Raw genomic sequence first — 6,945 nt, forward strand, 5'->3', positions numbered from 1 at the left:
AGTTCCGGGCGTGTTTCTGCCTAGACAGGGTCCGGTGCGGAGGGATTAGGGCCTCATGGAGGTAATCAGAGACAGCTCCCGACTTTCTTTTGTTCAGGGGATTGGGAAAGGGCATTGGGTATCTACCCCTTCTTGCTCCTGAAGTCCAAAATTCTTTAAGAAGGGATTAAAGGAACAAATTTATTAAGGTCCTCATAAATGTCAGATACTGTACTTTTATTATCTCCTCTACACAAGCAGAAAAAGGTTTTTAAGTATGGGAGAGGAAAGACATTAAGATCATTAAATAATTGTCATGCTTTTATGTGCCTCAGTTTTATCTGAGATTTAACAAATGCACATTCCCAGGCCTATCCCTGGAATTTCTGATTGTGTAAATCTAGGGTGAAACTCAAGAATCTGCCTTTTTTGCAGGTCCCCCAGGTTATTCTAATGCAGATTATCTGGGACCAGACCTTAAGAAATATTGCTCTAAGATTTGATAGTTAATCTCAGATGACCCCTCACCCTACCCCTGCAATAGGCAGAATTAATATAGAACTATTAAAGGCCCTAATAGGGTTGCCAGGTGAAATACAGGTGCCTGTGTATTTCTTTGCTAAATCTTTCAACTCTGGACAGTACTGGGCCTGGGAAGGAGGACGATGCTGGAAACCTGAAGACGTGTTTTATTTGGCTGTCTGCATACACGTCTGGGCTTGATGCTGCTTTTTGGTTTGGTTCCTCCGTACTTTAGAAGCAGTCCAACTAGACTGTACTGAGCGCCGCAATGCATCTGTGCTTAGGAAATTAGAAGAATTGGGATCATGTTGCTGGATCAGATGCTAACAAAACATAACAGTCTCTCAGCTCTTTCTGTCCGTGTAGTTTGAAGGAATATTTAGCATTCTTGCCACAAGCCTCAGTTCTCATTCACAAAGCAGGGAAATTCTGATCGCCAAGGAAAAAGACAGCTTGCAGCAGGCTTCAGTGAAGCATAACACAAAATAACAAAATGGCCCAAACAAGTCAAATTACAGACTGTGCCACACTCATACAACAACTCGTAGGCGCTCTGGCGTCCTGCTTCCTCAGAAATTCTCATAAACTCTGCCACCCTCACCAGCCCACTTAACATTTATGGCTGATTTCTTACACAAGCCCTTTCAGTGATGCTGTGTTAGGATGTCTTAGAATCTCTTCTGTGAGCAGAAAGACCGCATTTTCTTTTCTCAGCTGCCAGTTCTCAATGTTCTGCAAGCTCATATTGTCACAGAAAGAGATATATGCATTTGAATGGCCAAAGCCAGGTGTCACTAGGAGTGTTCCTCTACCAGCTAGCTTGCCTCGGTAGAAAATCAAACATGCCATGATGTTTCTTTAAGACGTAAGGAGTACACCTCTTGATTTCTTTTTCCTTTCATTTTTAAGGGTGTAACATATTGTCCCAAATAGTACTACCTTGTGCTAGTCAGCTGTCAGGCACAAACCTTGATTTTTCTTGCCAAAATATCCCATTTTCCTAGTCCCACTGTGACACTCTAAAGGAATATTTGTTCACTTAAAAAAAGGAAGAAGCCTAAGTCTAAGGAAATATTCTTCATCCCCAAAGTTGGATTAGGTGAGAAGCAAAGTGTAATCTTGAAAATGAGGCATTGTCAAATTCTAGGAGGAATTTAATTTTAGTTTGGGAATAGGAGCTGAGTGTAAGGCTATGAGGTAAAGGGAATAGGAATTGTGACATTTATGTCAAAGAGGAGGTGCTTAAAGTGGATACCTTTTGTAACCAGAGAGCGAAGTGTCAGGGTGGACAGGTAAAGAATACGGTCTGTTCCTCTTCTTAGCTGGAGGTTAGTGCCCCAGGCTGAGGGCTCCGGGAGCCCGGAATGAGGAAAGCTGAGCCCTTGGGCCCTGGGCCCCAGCTCCTGTAAGGAAAGCGCATGTGTGCGTTCCTCCGACCCGTCAGATCCTGGCCTGCAGCAATGGCTCCAAGTCTTAAGCTGTGGACAGGCTGCTGTGCAGAGGAAGCTCTCTGAGTTATAAATAAAACCAATTCATGATACTCACAGTCTGTTTATAGAGACCCAAAATAGAATTCTCTTCAATCAAGTTGATACACTGCCACCCTCCCTCCTGCTGTCTTTCAAGTTCTCTGACCTCCACCTGTGTACATTGTCGGTTCTCTTCACTGGGCATTCTTATGCACTGCCTTAGATCATTCCTTATCTTTTCAGGAGTACATTTTCTTGTTGCTGTTATTTACTCAATGACTGGCTCCCTGACTCAATACTTGGACTTACGGATTTTTTTGTAACCCAAGTGTCACTATACTTGGTTTCAGATGAAAGCTACTTGTATCTGGAAGCCAGGAATTCCTGGGAGAATCTGAAGTTCATGAGAGGTAGGATTCTTCACGATTCAATTCAACTCTATTTCATTAATAATTTTGGAGCCACTGCTGGGAAAGGCATTATAGGGCAGGTGAGAACTTGCTGAGGAAGATGGATTGAATTTTTCTGTTTGATGTGTTGTTCATTTGTCAAAAGCTGGGTGATATGTGCCAGGCACTGTGCTAAGTGCTAGCTGTACATTGATAAGTATAACATATCCTTGCCTTCAAGGAGATTACAGTTTAATGTGATATAATGCTCATCTCTGTCCCCCATAAAAACTTAAATAAAATCTTTAAAATTTATTACTGCATAATGCTGAATGAAACAAAGTGCTGGGACTGGTCCCAACATAGTTGTAATTTCAGGGTTGCCCAAAGATGACCAACTATATTGGGATTCTTTTAGAATTCCCTAGGACCAGCCACAGTGACCATATTTTAAACATATTTTAGATGCTCAATAAATAATAATTGAATTAATATGTGATACATTCATAAGTACCATGTTGTAGTGGAGCACTTGGTCTGGTGTCAGAAAGGTGAGCTTCTAGAGGCACCAGATCTTACTGGCTGGGCAATTTATTCAACCACTCTAAACTTTGGTTTCCTCATCTATAAAATGAGAATAATATCACATGATAGTCCCATCTGATTATTGTTAATTGATTGCTAATAAATATACAGTGCTAAAAATTTACTAGGCACCATGTTAAATACCCCTATGATTCAAGCATAATTATTTTCTGATACAGAATCTGAGACTTAAAGAGGTTAAGTAACTTGTTCAAGGTCACGTGGTTAATAAGTCAGGAAATCAAGATTTGATCCCAGGCAGCTTGACTACAGAGATAAAAGCACTTAACCACTTCCTTATATGTTGCCTAGTATTGCAGTCAACTGAGAACATGGATTCCAAAGCCCTCTGTAAATTCTAACCCATTATGCCAATGTAAAGATGTTCATTTAATTTTATGGTAATTACAAGTTTTAAGAAATCATTTTCTGGAATTAGATCACACTGGGCTCAAGAGGGCATTGCATTCACTTACTATAGGCAAAGAAGGGCCCAAGCAGAAGGGCAAGTCCTTGGCACCCACTAGAAACAAGGCACTCATCACCTCCAGATCTATTATATAGTCATTTGTTTATTTGTTTTTATGACTCCTGCCAAGAAATAGAAGCTCCAAGAGAGCAGGAATTTTAACTGTGGTATCTCAGTACTTGGAACAGATTGGCAGATCACTAAAAAATATTTGTTGAATGTATGTTTGAATGCTGGAAAGTATGTGAAGCCTCTTCTCATACACAGCAGGTGGAAGTCTCAAATGATGAAACCGCTCTGCAGGACATGTTAGTATCCAATAAAGTCAAATTGCACATAACTCCACAATAGCCCGTGATTCAGCAATTCCATTCCTCGGAATGTATCCTAAATGATCTTTTGTATATGGGTGTAAGAATATAGCAGTATTATATGTAAGAATAACATTTTGGAAACAACTTAAGGTCCAGCATTTGAAAAAATGGATAAAAATTTGTGATAGGTCCATGTAACAGAATACGGCAAAACAGGAGAATGGATGCACTAGGGACTCTGCAGTTCCTCAGGCATGAATTTCATAATTATGATGTTCAAGGAGAAAATAGCCACAGCAGGATGCAGATATCATTTATATCAAATACTAAACTTGTAAAATAAGCTAGATCTCCCTGAATTTAAGCCAAAGATCATTTAGCTTGGTAAGTTGTAGAGCTAAGATTTGAACCCAGAGCATTTTCCTCTATATAATTCTGTGTGTGGTAAGCCTTGATAATCAGATACGTTTTAGACCCTTGCAGTGCTCTAGAAACCCTGTGCATTGATCTTTCCTTAGTTTGAGTCAATGCTTAGTGGTGCCAAGAAAGTGTCTTGGGAGGGGGGGTCTTTTCTTCCCCTTATTCTTTGATTTGAATAATATATGTTTAATCAACTTTTGAAGCTACAAAGCAGCTTCAGAACAAGTTCTGCATCCATTCCCTCTGACTTGATGGTGACATCTCTTCTTTACAAATTCTGGGGCCACACCTGGTCTGAGCACATTCTTTGGATCTACAGACTAGATAGCCACCTTTAAGTGTCCTTTGTGACAGCAATCCTTTCAAGACTCAGAACTCTTTTTTTAATTTTTTAATTTTTTAATTTTTAATTTTTTTTTATTGAAGGGTAGTTGACACACAGTATTACATTACATTAGTTTCAGGTGTACAACATAGTGATCCAACATTTATATACATGACAATTCTAGGTACCAGCTATCACCATACCAAGCTGTTACAATATCTTGACTATATTCATTACATCCTGGTTACTTATTATTTTACCATTGGAAGTGTATACTTTTTTTTTTTTTTTTGTGAGGGCATCTCTCATATTTATTGATCAAATGGTTGTTAACAACAATAAAATTCTGTATAGGGGAGTCAATGCTCAATGCACAATCACTAATCCACCCCAAGCCTAATTTTCGTCAGTCTCCAATCTTCTGAGGCATAACAAACAAGTTCTTACATGGGGAACAAATTCTTACATAGTGAATAAGTTCTTACATGGTGAACAGTACAAGGGCAGCCATCACAGAAACCTTCGGTTTTGCTCATGCATTATGAACTATAAACAGTCAGTTCAAATATGAATACTCATTTGATTTTTATACTTGATTTATATGTGGATACCACATTTCTCTCTTTATTATTATTATTTTTAATAAAATGCTGAAGTGGTAGGTAGATACAAGATAAAGGTAGAAAACATAGTTTAGTGTTGTACTCAGAACTCTTTTAATTCCAGAGGTTATTAAAAAAAAACCCTCAAACTTGGCTTAGGCAAAAAAAGGGAATTTATTGGATAACACAGCAAAAAGTCCATGGATGATGCATTTACCTTCACGGGTAGCTGGATCTGGGCTGAAACTTGGTTTTTCTCTTCCTCTTGGTCCTGTTTTCTACTGTGGTGCTCCCATTCTCAGACTGCTCTTTCTACCTATGATTTCTAGCATCCCCAGACTTATATTACCCTCCACCAGCAAGCTTCACATTCCTAAAAGTATCAACACAAGTCCCTGTATTGAACCTCACTGGGTCACGTGAACTTCTGAACCAATCACCTTGTGCTTGGTGGGGTAGAGCCAGCCTCACCCAACAATATGTGCTGGGAATGTGGGGAGAGGTGATTCCCCAAGGGGAAATCTGGGTGCTATTCCTGAAGAATGGATTCTGAGTAGACAAAAACAACCCTCCAAAAAGGGATTCTGGGGCTAATTTCGTTACAGAACTATGAGCATGTTAGAAGCTAGAAATAAATACCTACACAGGGAATTCTTGTAGAGAGCTCAAGCATTTAGAATATTTTGACACGTCAAAATACCTGTGTCTCATGAAGAACTTTTCAGCACTTTGTCAGTGGTTCTGTAGCAGATGTTGCCACATCCTCACTTCTGTTCTTTTATCTTTGTCTGTCTTGGTCTCTTGACTAATGTGGCAGTGATGCAACCGTGCTTTAACCTTTCTCAACATTTTCAATTACCCTGATGTTTTTCAAAGGAAAAGAGCTGCCAACATTCTAGAAAGAATGTTAGCTCAGATCCAGCCTAGCCTGAAGTTGATTTGTCCCTTGTGTAAGGACAAGGCAGATCAGAGAACTGCTCTCCAAGTTTATCTGGATTCCATTCTTCATAATATGGAATCTTATATCAAAAAGCAAGGGTGAATGTAATTCTTGGCAGAAAGTCACATTCAAGCAACATTTAAAAACTAACTTACTCAAACATGAGAATTTCCCCTCATGACTTTGCCAGTCTGATTCAGTAACGTTTGATTCAGTGCTTTCAGTATCTGCTAACCATGGAAACCAGTCATAGTGTGAGTTTCTTAATTCCCAAGGGACACTTGTTCAAGAGGTTCCAAGTACCATACACTTTTCACTTTTATAATTTCTTACTCTTGAATGGATCATATTGGGTTCAGCTTGAATGATAAATTTCTGACAAGATGTAATAAACAGGGTTTTGGTTTTTTTTTTGGCCAAATCATAACTTTGAAACATTTAACTTTAATTAGTTAGGATTAGATTTGGCTGCCTGCAACACAGATACAAAATAAAAGTGATTTAAGAGAAATGCAAGTTTCTTTCCTAAAACCAATCCAGAGGAAGGTAGGTCAGGTACTTTTACCCTATTTTTCAAGTAGTAAATTACTGTTTCATGGATTTCATGGGTCTGAGACAAAGGATTTTATGACTCGCTGTGTAGCAAGCAGCACGTCTGTCTTATTGGTGTTGGTTCCCTGTGCTCCCCAAGACCCATGGAGGGAACACGGAGGGGCTGAGGTGGACTCTGCACATACAGTGGGTTTGTCTTATAACCCGGATCTGCCACTTTTATAGTGAGTGTAAGCAAGCCTACTCTTTGTCTGGGAGATGTTACCTCATCCCTTGAGGCTACTCATTGCAAACTCAACCCTGAGAAATGGTTGGCTAAAGAGCATCCGGCAGCCTGGCATTTTTGGCACACCCAAAAAGGGATGCTCAGGGATGCTCA

This window comes from Manis pentadactyla, chromosome 2 (genome assembly GCF_030020395.1).
Source record: "Manis pentadactyla isolate mManPen7 chromosome 2, mManPen7.hap1, whole genome shotgun sequence".
NCBI classification, from domain to species: domain Eukaryota; kingdom Metazoa; phylum Chordata; class Mammalia; order Pholidota; family Manidae; genus Manis; species Manis pentadactyla.